The sequence below is a fragment of the Choloepus didactylus genome, chromosome 3 (assembly GCF_015220235.1).
Source record: "Choloepus didactylus isolate mChoDid1 chromosome 3, mChoDid1.pri, whole genome shotgun sequence".
In the NCBI taxonomy this organism is placed as follows: domain Eukaryota; kingdom Metazoa; phylum Chordata; class Mammalia; order Pilosa; family Megalonychidae; genus Choloepus; species Choloepus didactylus.
The window spans coordinates 24,264,775-24,278,623 of record NC_051309.1 but is presented as its reverse complement, the minus strand read 5'-3'; the positions used below and the strand labels follow the sequence as shown (position 1 = coordinate 24,278,623).

The 13,849-nt window shown below is 37.2% G+C and overlaps 1 pseudogene; it reads right to left on the bottom strand.

Moving 5' to 3' along the window:
* Positions 1–8,279: 8,279 nt before the first annotated feature.
* Positions 8,280–8,864, bottom strand: LOC119530219 (annotated as a pseudogene).
* Between the last annotated feature and the right edge of the window lie 4,985 nt (positions 8,865–13,849).

Sequence of the window (13,849 nt, the reverse complement as noted above, 5' to 3'; positions counted from 1 at the left end):
GTTGTGATATATTTAAGATACTGACAGAGAAAAACCACCAACTGAGAATACTATATCTGGCAAAACTGTCCTAATATGAGGGAGAGTTCAAAATATTCTCTGACAAACAGACAATGACAGAGTTTGTGAACAAGATACCTGTTCTACAGGAAATACTAAAGGGGGCACTACAGACAGGAAAAGACAGGAGTGAGAGGTTTGGAACACAGTTTTGGGTGATGGTAGCACAGCAATGTAAGTACACTGAACAAAGATAACTATGAATATGGTTCAAAGAGGAAGGTTAGGAGCATGTGGGATACCAGAAGGAATGAGGAAAGACAAAGACTGGAACTGTATAACTCAGTGAAACCTAGAGTGTTCAACAATTGTGATAAAATGTACAAATATGTTTTTTCATGAGGTAGAACAAATGAATGTCAACCTTGCAAGGTGTTAAAAATAGGGAGGTATTGGGGAAAATACAATCAATGCAAACTAGAGACTGTAGTTAATAGAAACACTGTATTGTGCTTCCTTTAATGCAACAAAGGCAATATACCAAAGCTAAATGCCTATAAGAGGGGGTCACCACCTTTGTTCAGTGTATGGATGGATGAGTAGAAAAATGGGGGCAAAAAAATAAAGGCACACAGTGTTCTGTTTTACTTTAATTATTCTTTTTCACTTTAATTTTTATTCTTATTTTTGTGTTTGTGGTAATTAAAATGTTCAAAAATTAATTTTTGTGATGAACGCACAACTATATAATGGTACTGTGAACAATTGAATGTATGCTTTGTATGACTGCATAGTATGTGAATATCTCTCAATAAAATTGAATTTAAAAAAAGAGGGTGTCATAAGGGAGGGGGTGTGGGACTCTTGGCATTGGTAATGCTGTCTGACTCTTTATTCCACTTTAGTTTAATGTTACTTTCCCTTTTGTTGCTTCCTAGTTGTCAAGTTTTTTCTCTTTCTTTTTTCTTTTTCTTTTTCTTTTGTCTCTCTACCTTCTTTGACTCTTTCTCCTGCTCTGTGGAAGAAATGGAGATGTCCTTATATAGATAGTGGTGAGGGTGGTGAGTACCTAAATTCGTGACTATACAGGGAATCATCAATTGTTTATTTTGGATGAAATGTATGGTATGTGAACAAAACTGTCTTAAAAAAATGGGTTGATGAAGGGACCTTGAGGGCACTATATTGAGTGAAATAACTCAGACACATAAGGAAAATATTGCAGGGTCTCATTGATATGAACTAATTATAATATGTAAACTCATAAACATGAAATATAAGTTACCAGATACAGAACGAGGCTACAGAATGGGGAGCAGTTGCTTATTATGAGCAGAATGTTCAACTAGGTTTAACTTAAATGTTTGGAAATGAACAGAGGCGATAGTAGCATGTTGTGAGAATAACTAACAGTGCTGAATAGTGTGTGAATGGGGTGGAAAGGGGAACTCAGAGTCATGTATGTCACCAAAAGGAAAGTTGGAGGTTAAAAGATGGGAATGTATAAAACAGTGAATCTTGTGGTGGGCAATGTCCATGATTAATTGTACAAATATTAGAAATCTCACTTATGAACCAGAACAAATGTGTGACACTGTAACTAGAAGCTAATAATAGAGGGCCATATAGGGAAAAATATAGATTTATTGAAAACTATATACTACAGTTAATATTATTTCAACATTCTTTCATCAACAGTAACAAATGTACTATACCATTACTATGAGTCAACAATGGAGGGGAGGTGGTTAGGGATATGGGAGGATTTGAGTTTCCTTTTTTTTTGTCTTTATTTCTTTTCTGGAGCAATGAAAATGTTCTAAAAATTGGAAAAAAATTTAATTGTGGCAATGGATGCAGAGCTGTATGATGGTATGATGGTACCATGGGCAATTGATTGTGCACTTTGGGTCTTTGGATAATTGATGGTATGTGAACAATTTCAATAAAATTAAATTTAAAAAATGGCAGAACTTATGGGAATGAAAGGCACAACAGAAGAGATATAAAACACAATGGAGACATACAGCAGCAGACTTGGAGAAGCAAAAGAAAGGATCAAGGAGTTGGAGGATGACAGGACATCTGAAATCCTGCACACAAAGGAACAGAAAAGGCAATGAATGGAAAAATATGGGCAGGGTCTCAGGTTGCTGAATGAAAACATGAAGCACAATAATGTACATGTTATAGGTGTCCCAGAAGGAGAAGAGAAGGGAAAAGTGGCAGAAGGAATAAAAGAAGAAATAATCAATGAAAATTTCCCAACTCTTACGAAAGACATCAAATTACAGGTCCAAAGAGCACAGTGTACTCCAAACAGAATTGCTCCAAATAGACCTACTCCAAGACACTTTCTAATCAGATTTTCAAACGTCAAAGACAAAGAGAGAATTCTGAAAGCAGCAAGAGAAAAGCAATCCATCACATACAAGAGAAGCTCAATAAGACTAAGTGCAGATCTCAGCAGAAACCATGGAGGTGAGAAGGCAGTGATATGACATATTGAAGATACTTAAAGAGAAAAACTGCCAACCAAGAATCGTATATCCAGCAAAACTGTCCTTCAAAAATGAGGCAGAGTTTAAAATATTTACAGATAAACAGGCACCGAGAGAGTTTATGAACAGGAGGCCTCCTCTACAGGAAATACTAAAAGGAGTGCTACAGACAGATAGGAAAAGACAGGATAGAGGTTTGGAGAAGAGTGTAGAAATGAAGATACGAGGAGATAGAAAGAGGGTAGAGATTGGGCATTTGATGTTGAAGGAGTATAGAATGTTCTAGGGGACTGATTGTGTAGATCTAGAAATGGATAGCACAATTTTGTGTGTGATGGTAGCACAATATCGTAAATACATGAAAAAAGATGACTATGAATATGACTGAAAGAGGAAGGTTAGGGGTGTGTATGACACCAGAAGGAAAATTAGAAGATAAAGACTGGGAGTATATAACCTAGTGAAACCTAAAGTGGTCAATGAGTGTGATTAAATGTACAAATATAAGAACGTTTTTGCATGAGGGAGCAGCAAGAAGGAATGAAGTTATGAGGTATGCAACAAAGTGAATGGACCATGAGGTCAGTAGGTTGAGTGAAATAGACCAGAAATAAAAAGACAAACATTACAATGTCTCATTAATATAGACTAATCACAATTTGTAAACTCTGAGAATTTAATCTGGGAGCATGGGTTATAAGGGAAAGACTTATGTAAAGGTTCCTAGATTGTAAGCTCTTACAGCAATCACATTTATTCACGAAATGTAACAGTTATTTCTAAATTTTGAGATTCTGAGCTGTTTGTGACATGGTTGGTCACTGGAGCTCTGGGTGTCTGTGTGACACCTGGGACTCAGAACCAGAGTTCGGCAACTGTGAGTGTCAGCATTGCCCCATGAATCAACTGCTAAAGGGGCTGAAAAGGAGATCAGACTTGGATTGGAGGTGTGAACGAAATGGACTTGGTTGAGATTGGGGTAGATCAGACTAAAGGGTAGAGGATGATACTAACCATGTTTTAAGCCTTTGGCTTCTGTGTGGGACCAAAGGAAAAGATGGTTATTTATGTTGCAAAATCTGTATTTTTTGTAGCTCGCTATATAATTTAACTTGTATTGTCAGTTTATTCAAATGCCATAATTACATGGAACCTTGTCTATGGAGTGAGACCTTGTTGTTTTTACAAGTTAGCATGAAGCTGCAATACAATCCAGAGTAATTTGGGCAGAGAATAAAATGTATTTGCAAAGCCCCCTTGAGAGACTGTAGAAAAATGTGGAAATATTAAACTTCCCCAGCTGGGAAATTCCTGATTTTCTTACAAGCTTTGGGGACCTCCAGCTTGGTAGGCCAAGCCCTCCATCTTGGGGCTTGCCCTTATAAAGCTTGTTGCTGCAGAGGAGAGGCTAAGCCTACTCAGAATTGTGCCTAAGAGTCACCCCATTGTTGATCAGATGTGGCCTCTCTCTCTCTGAGCCAACTCAGTAGGTGAACTCACTGCCCTCCCCTCTATGTGGTACATGACTCCCAGGGGTATAAGTCTCCTTGGCAATGTGGAATGTGACTCCTGGGGATGAGCCTGGACCCTACATTGTGTGATTGAGAAAGCCTTCTGGACCAAAAAGGGGAAGAGAATTGAAACAAAATAAAGTCTCAGTGGCTGAGAGATTTCGAATGGTGTCGAAAGGTCATTCTGGAGGTAACTCTTATGTGTTATATAGATATCCCTTTTTAGTTTATTATAATAGTTAGAAGGAAATATCTGAAACTGTTGCCCTGCAATCCAGTATCCTTGATTCTTAAAGGCAATCGCATAACTAAATAGCTATATGGTGTGAACGTGTGATTGTGAAAACCTTATGGCTCACAGTCCCTTTACCCAGTGAATGAACAAATGAAATGAAAAATGGGGACAAAAAGTAAATGAATAATATGAAGGAGGAGGGGTATGGGACGTTTTGGGTGCTCTTTTTACTTTTATTTCTATTCCTATTTTTATTTTTTGGAGTAATGAAAATGTTCAAAACTTGATTGTGGTGATGAACACACAACTTTATAACGATACTTTGAACAATTGTGTTACACTTTGGATGATTGCATGGTATGTGAATATATTTAAATTAGAAAAAATTTAAAAAAATGTAAATGAGCAGGGAGGAGGGGAACGGGATGCTTTGAGTGCTTTCTTTTATTTTTATTCTTATTTCCATTTTTATTTTTGTTTATTTTCTGGAGTGATGAAAATGTTCAAAACTTGATTATGGTGTTGAATGCACAACTATATGATGAAACTGAACAATTGTTACACACTTTGGATGACTGTATGGTATGTGACTATATTTCAATAAAACTAAATTAAAATAATAATGTATAAATATTTGTTCATTAATTGTGACAAATATAGCTTACTAACATAGCATGTTAAGGATAGGGGAACTGATTGGGGTATATATGGGATTGCGGTATATTATCTTCCAAACTTTTTTGTGAATCTAATTCTATTCTAAAAAGTTTATGTGTATATATACACACATGTGTATATACACACATATATACACTAAGGGAAAATAATATTTTGAGTAAAGAATACAACTACTCTAAGGAAACATCAATTGCTTATTTCTTCTCAATAAATAACTGAACTTAAGAAGAATTTCAGTAAAGGCAGACTCTCTCAGGTAAAGGACCCAGATCTTTGGGATATAAAAAGACAACGGTACTGACTTGTGAAATTCAGGCTTAAATTAATTATGTGGTTTTGCCACACTTTTCAGATTTAAGATATAAGACATAAAATCATTTGATTACCCTCAAAATACATATTGAATATGCCCATTAGTATACTTTCCATGCTCTGTGTTGATAGAAAATCCATCTTTAACCATAAAGGAATTGATTTTCACAAGCATACTTTTCACATATTACTGATTTGTATTCTGTAAGCCCTCCATTAAAGCCTGGTTTGTTTGAGTGTAACACACTCTCTCCCTTGCCTTGGGCTCTCTGGTTTATTCAAGTTACCAAGGAACAGAAATAGCTGCAGTTTTGGCAGTATCTATTCTCTTTTCCTATAGGGAATACTCACTGTTTAGCAAAGAGCATTTTCAAATGCAAATGACCCTCCAAATTAGGGCTGTCCTCCTTCTTAGAGCCTCTAGGAAGCCACCACCTGCATGCGTTCCTATTCAAAGCGGGTGTACTCAGCCCATATGCATCTCCTCCAGTGTTTTATTTGACAATCTGTTTCAGCTTCGCAAGGGAGCTAGCAAATTACGTATTGCTCATTTTGTCAAAGTCATCATTGATGACAATTCCGGCATCAAGAGGCTCATTTTATTCTGCAGATGTTTTTATCAATAGAAGATAAATCATGGTTTCCCATCCAGTTTTGTGTTGTAGTTCTGGGAACAACAGAGGGCACAAATAAAACCTTTTCATTAATAAAGAAAGAAAGGAATAGACTCCAGAGAATCATCATTGCATGATTTTTAGATTTGCAGAGCACACACTGGTAAGAGATTATATTTAGCACCAATGTAACCGGCTTGAGGAAGGAGGTGGAGGTATTGGGGTAGGGAGAGGGAATTTGTCTTAATTTTTTAAAAGATTCATATCCTTTTTTCTTTTGAGTATAGTGGCTCCATCTTTATATAGAGTTCCAAGACAACATTTTTCATCATAGCATTTCTAGACAGAGACAGCGCAAGATATTCTTGAGAAAATAAAGAATTAATTGCACTGGGGAAACATTGTGAGAGATTGCCCTGATGTTCTCATGAAGCATGGCTGGGCTTTCTGTGATCTCTGACATAAGCACCAGGGGTCAATGGATCCCTTGATTTGGCCTGCTGAAGTTTTCAACTTAGAATTGGGAAAAGAAGGTGGAGGAAAAAAAACAAACAAATAGGTATGTGTATCTGTTGCCAGTTTTTGACAGAAGGTATTGGAGGCTGATGGAAATAAAGCAGGGCTCTTAGATGAAAATAAATATAGAATATAGGCACACTATATACAAGTCACCATTATTCTACTAGGATTCCATATGTGTACTTAAAATAGCCACACGTGCTTCACTGTAGTCCCTAGTGCAATACACAGTTTAATGGGATTAAACTCAGGGACTGGAATGTAGTTTTCAGAGGAGAATGGGTAAATGGTCCTCCATGATGCAGCATTGCAAAAGGCAGCAAGGATGGATACAATGTTGGAAATTCTCGGGAAGATATTGGGAATCAAGAAAGACATAGTGTTGGAGATATAGGTGTGAGCAGAAAGGCAAGCAGTTAATACAAATCTATCTTTACTTCTATCGTCATCACTGCCATTTATTAAGTGTTTACTATGTGCTGGGTATGACCCTAATACCTTAACACATCAATTACCCATTGTCTTCACAGCTTTATCATAAGATATTATCTTATTCCATTTCAGTGTGAGAAATGGAGTCTTATTATGGGAATAACAGAGGGCCCAAGACCACACAGCTAGTACTTTCAGAATCATGCTGAGAAGTGGTTAAAAGCATGGATTTGCATTCAAGTTGTCCTTAGTTTGAATCTGGGCAATCCAACTTTTCTGAACATTAGAACTTCCGTGGACCGGCCCTACTTTAAATTGGGTAGTTATATACTTAGTTGGCATCATCAATTTATTTATTCATTTATCCTTCTCCCACATTTTTATGGTCAGTCTACTATGTGCCAAGGACCCTGCTAGGTTCCAGACAACAGGAATAATATTAATTAAAGCTTCTTTTCCAAAGCAAGCAGAAAGGGATTAGTGTAGCAACCTTCTTGATCTTCTTGGAGTATCTGTGCAAAGACAGGTTATTTCTTCTCTGTCAGTTCCCCTTTCAGCCTCTATCCAATCTCTCCTGGAAACCCTTAGACATTTTGTATCAGCATTACAATTTCCTATTTAAGAGAGAGATTCTGCCTTATTTCCCAATTGTTCCTCCAACAATTCTGAATAAAACATAATCTAATCAATATATACTGCATCTATAAAACTAGGGCTACTGAAGTGACTATTTGTGTCCATTTTTTTCACCCTTTTATCTTACATCCATATGATTTAACATTCAAGTTAAGGCAAAAACAACAACAACAAAAGAATAGGGAAAGCAAATAGGATTTTAATAAGCTTTCAATACACTGACAGAAGGAGATGGGGAACTAGAAACAAAAAAAAAAAAATAATAAGCAGTAACTCTGCCAAGAAATACAGTCTTTGAATGGATCCTGAATAAGAAATCTACTTATTTATTTGTATCTTTCAGTTCAGTTTTGTGTTAACTATGTTTTCCTCTTGTTTTGAAAATGATTTAGATTTATTGCATCTCCTGGTGTTCTTTTGCATTTTTTGTCTGTTTCTCAGCATCCAATCTCCTTATTTTAACATCTTTTTATGTTCAGATATTTTCAGACACCGTTTGTTTACTCTTTTCTTTTCCTACTAATAGTAGAAATCATGGAATGAATAGTTATTTTTAGTGCACAAATAGCTTAAGACAGATCGTAAAGTCCCTGGTGATCAAGAAAATATATAATGCTGACTAGCTCCAGCAGCCACAGCAAAATTTTTCATAAGCCAGATGCTTGGCTTTCAGATCAACCCCATCATCTTACCCTTACCATGTGAGAATGCCCCATTTGTTTTCCAAAATTTCTATTGTCTTCTTGACCCTTGGAGAAATTCTGCAGTTTCTGGGGTCTTCCCCCCACTTCATTCCTTCTACACAGAATAATAAAAACACCTGGCAAAAGACAAACATGCGTTATTCCTCATCTGCAAGAAGCAAATTCAGATGCAGAATTTTAAAAGGCCTTTCGGGTTGGCCTCTGGAGTGCTCCAACTTCAGGCTCTTGGAGCAGACAAAGGGTTTGGTACCACTGTGCGGGGTTCCCCAGGCCTTGCCCGAATTCCTCTCGACCTCCCGGCCTTTGCGGGGACCGAAGAGCAGGACGGCGCCGCAGCCCCTGGGAGAGTCCAGGGCAGCTGTGAGGATCTTGCCTGCGGCTTTCAGGATGCGGCTTGGGGCGCGGCTGCTCCTGCAGCGCGCACACCTTTGGTTTGGGCACCGCCTGAATCCTCGCATTGGTTAATGGTTTCCGCAACCGCGGCTGTTTTGTTCGTTTTCCGGTTCAGGAAACTTCATCTTCCGGATCATCCGGGAAGGGGACAGGGAGGCCAGTTGGTGCGATTCACCAACAACTGCTTCAGCACAACTTTGGTAGAAAGAGTTGGTTCCTCTGCCAGAAACCTGTACCGCTTGACCAGCGGCCTCTGGTAGGTGCCCTGGCTCTTGGGCCCCTTTCGCCTGAAACTTTGGGTCCTTGTTGTGGCGGATATCAGCGACCATGATGGCGCCTGCTGCACGGCCAGGACCAGAAAGCTGAACTAACGTTTTGAATAACTCATGATTCAAATTATCATGACTTAGTGTACCTGGAAATGAAAGAATGTTAATTGATTTTTTTTTTTTTTTAATTTACTGCTCTCCTTAACCCACACAAACTGTCTTTAGAACCAGAGTGTTTATAACAAGAGGTATTCTGCTGCATTTTCTCCAGATGTTAAAACCAGCTCTGTATAATGCCAAACCCCATGATGTGGGGCATTGTATTTATTAGCACTCCTTTCTCTCAGACATTAGGAAGCTAAATCTCAAAAAGATTTTGTGTTGGGAAAATCATCCTCATAAGTTGCAAGATGGGGAATGAACTAATCAGAGATGAAATTACAAACCAAAAGAAAACAAAACCAGTGCCCCCTACCACTAGAGAATTTAGACATTTAGTTCTATGTAAGTTAGCTATGTAAGTCAGATGCCTGCCTTCTAGAGTGTATGTGATCTGTGGCTGCATGAAGAGAATTAGAGAATCCGGAATACAGGATCGATGGCTCTGTACTATGGAGAGGAAGTCAGATTCCACTGGAATTCCGAGTTCTATTTCACGTGACATTATCTATGAGGCACCTCAAATATAATCTGTGATGGTTTGAAGCTTAATGTGCCCCAGAAAAGATCATGTTCCTTAAAGCTAATCTATTTCTGTGGGTGTAGATGTATTGTGGGTGTTGCCTCATTTTAAGAAGTAAGTAGGGTCTTTTGGTGAGTAGGATCTTAAGTTAACTGTAGTTCTTTATAAGAGGATATAAGACAGAGAAAAGACACACAAAAAAAGTCTGAGAGAAAAGCCAGAGAAGCTGAGAAAGAAAAACAGATGAAGCAACCAGAAGCTGAAAGCAATGAAACCTGGGAGAGAAGGACCAGCAGACATTGCCATGTGCCTTGCTATCTGACAGAGGAGCCCTGGATGGCCAGCAGCCTGCCTTCAGAGTCCAGATATCATGTTGATGATATCTTGATCTGGACATTTTCATGGCCTTCAAACTGTAAACTTATTAGCCTTGTAAATCCCCATTGTATAAACCAGCCCATTTTTGGTATATTGCATTTCAGCAGCAGTTAGCAAATCTAAATCTAAACTTCTCAACTCCTATCCCCAAATCCTGTTTCACCTAGTGTCTTCCCCATTTCAGTTAAATAACAACTGAATCCTCATGGTTCCCTAGGCCTAGGTACTTCCAATTATCCCTTTTTAGTCTCATTCTTTCAGAGGTCACATCCAGTATATCTCTTAGTTATACCTGCAAATTATAGCTAGACTCTAACCACTTCTCATGCCTCTGTTGCAAATACGCTTGTATGAGCAACTGTCATCTCTCACCTGGATTATATCAATAGTCTTCTGACTGGTCTTACTGCTTCTATCCTTGTCCCCTGCAGTCTGACTTCAACACAGTATCCAGAGTGACCTTTTTAAAACATGGGTCATTACATCACTTCTCTGCTAAAATCCCTCCAGTGGCTCCCTGACTCATTCAGAATTAAAGTCAAAACCACTGCAAGGCTGTATGTAACCACCCTCCAAATTATTTGACCTCATCTCCCCCATCTCCCTCTTTCTTCTCCATCCACACTGGTCCCCTCGCAGTTTGTCAAACACACCAATTATGCCCCTACATTAGGACCTTTGGAGTGGTGATTCCCTCAAGCCATAGGCAACTTTGAAGGCACTCAAGTCTCTACATTGCTGGAGAAGTCAAGCATAGTTGAACAAACTCTCATTCAAAATGATGTAAAGGGAAGTCAAGTGTCATTCCTGGTTCATTGGGTTAAAGTAGAGAAAACACTTATAGGTCACAATAAAGAAATAGTTTCCTTCAATTATTTGAATGCTTATATTGATAACATGCTAATATGGCACAGACATGGTTTGTCTATTGAAACAAACATAAACAGAGTGTCGAACAAAAGACAAAATGATTTAAAAAGGAAATTATAAAAACAAAAACAGAGAAGGAAACCAGGCAGGCAGAGCTCAGGGAGGATATGGAAAAGAACAATTAAGATTTAAGAAAGATCAAAGGCACATGAGAAACAACAAGACATAACTTGAAGAGGAAATGTTGTTAGGAATATGGCAAATGGGGTTAAGGAAATCACAAAAAATGGAACAGAATAGAATAACATTTAAAATTGATTATGGAAAATCTTACAAGTGTGGAAGACATAAAAAGAAAATTCAGTATATGTAAAATGGCATGTTTGAAGATGAAAATAGAACATATAGAGCCTACAAATATTATGAAATACAGTTATCTTGAGGTTTAAAAAAACTTATATTTGCAAATGAAAAATATCTGTGTCTTATCCCTGAACTATCAACACTCAAACATTCTAGGGAAGTAACTGGACTTCAAGAATAAGAAAAGAATAGAGCTTCTAGTTCCAGTAATAGGGTTCAGGTTGTTAGAACCAACAGTTGCTGAAAATAATGAAAAATGCCAGTTAATACATAAAAAAAATTCTTGGAAATACTGAATAGCTATCTTTTCACCAGGGTCCATCCACATGCTAAATTTAAGAGGAGAAAACTCCAGAATGCCCTGCATAGATCAGTAACTCTGACCTCTGGGGGCCCAGGAAAATTTACTACTTTCAGAACAGATAAAAGGTGGAGAAGGGAAGGGAAAAATAACAATGAATATTTTCTGAGGAATTGTGGTCATGGCATTGCCATTGCTCAGATTTGTAGTCCAGATTCACATTTCCTGGAAATTCCAAAGTAAACTCAAGCTTTGATTTGGAATAATGCAATCTGGTAGAAAGCAATTTCATTTTAGGTCTTAGAGAATCCATAACCAAAATAATTTCTCAAAGACAATGAAAGTGCATAGTTGAAAACATATAAGCACTAAAAGAAATGAAGAAAAATGATTAGGAATCAGTAGAAACTACCAACAAAAATGGACCAATAAAGACTTGAAGAATTGAAATTATCTAATGTGGTTTATAAGCACACCATGCTTGCTATATTTAAATAAACCAAAAACAACACTTACATAAAAATATATGTAAGTAAAAGGAAAACATAAAACCTATTATAATAGATAAGGGCAAGGAAAAAAATGAAATTTTAAAAATGAAAAGTAAAATAAAAGGTGAAGTAAAAAACTGAAATTTTAAAATGAAAAGATATTTTTTTCTTTTTCCTTCCTTTGAAATCAACTTTATAAATTCACAATTCTTTTTAAAATAAAATTTATGGAGGTAGACTTAAAATGCACATATCTTAAGGTACATTCTGGTGAAATTTGGAAAATGTATACCCCTGTTTATCCACCACCACATTCAAGATATGAAACATTTCCATTATGCCCCTTTTGAGTGAGTGTGTATAGTTGGATTAAATAGTGCTTCCCAAAGATATGAAGTCCTATGGTTGAAACTTATGTTACCTTATGTGATAAATTTTTTGCAGATGTGATTAAAATATCATTCTCTTCCTCTAGTAAAAATTTTTATTAAAGTCTGTTTTGTCTGATGTGGTGGTTTGGAGCTATATGTACTCCCCCAAAAAATGTTCTTAAACTTAATCCATTATTGTGGTGTGAACCCATTGTAAGTAGGACTTTTTGGTGAGGTTACATTACTTAAGTTGTGGCCCAACTCAATCAGGATGGGTCTTAACCCTATTACTGGAGTTCCATCTGTCCCAGAAGAGAACAGAGAGGCCAGGAGAGGCTGCCACATCCATCATCATGTGATAGAGGAGCTGAGGATCAAGAATTGCCAGCAGCCAGCAACTAAACACCAATCTTCAGGAAGAAAGCATTGCCTCCATGACAGCCTTGATTTGGACTTTCTCTTAGCCTCAAAACCATGAGCTAATAAATTCCCAATTTTTTTTTTAACCCAACCCATAGCATTGTATTTGCTTGAGCAACCAAGGAAACGAAAACATCCGATAATAGTATAGCCACTCCAGCTCTCTTTTGGTTACATTTGCCTGGTATAACTTTGTCTATCCTTTTACTTTCAGTCTATATGCATCTTCAATATATAACTAGATCATGTTTTTTTGTTTGTTTGTTTTTAAATCCATTATGCCAATCTGTCTTTTCATTAGAGTGTTTATTCCATTTACTTTTAATATAATTACTGATAATGTTGAATTTTGCCATTGGTTTCCTCTATGTCGTATGTATTTTCTGTTCCTCTATTTCTTCATCACTTTTTTGTGTTAGATATTTTCTAGTTACCATTTCAATTTTCTTTTTTCTTTAACAAATATTTGTTACAATACATTTATATAAAATGTGATACACAAAATAGTTTATGCATCTGTGTATGTGTTGTTTCCTTAGTGGTTGTCCTGGGGATTACAATTAACTTATGTTTTGAGTTGAATTATGCCCTCTTAAAGACATGTTCAAGTTATAACCCCTAGTCCTGTGAATGCTACCTTCTTTGGAAATAGGATATTTAAAGATGTTATTTAAGAAGAGGCAAAACTATATTAGGGCAGGCTCTAATCCAATATGGCTGACATCCTTATAAAAAGGAGAGAGTTGGACACAGACAGGCAGAGAGATGCAGGGAAAACACCAAGTGATGACACAGACAGACTCCATGGATTGCCAACAAGCAATGTTAAACACTTGCTTGTGATTGTTTTTGGCAAAAACCCAGGGGATAGAGCTTTTTGCATTGAGCAAGCTCTGAGTCAGACCAAATAAAGACAAGTACTATGAATGAGGTTTTTACTGGGAGCTGACAGAAAAGAAAAAAATTCTCTGTGGTGGAGCTATTTGGAGAGTTGCCAATACGTTCTGCTCCCTTCAGTGTTACCAGGATGCTGGTGATGGAAATAGGGCAAGTTAATTTGCAACAGACCTTGTCCTTACCAAGTTTCAGCCATTTTTCATGATTTGATATTCCTCAGATTATTTCAAGCCTTTGATTGATTTCAGACAGACATTATTTCAAATTTGAAG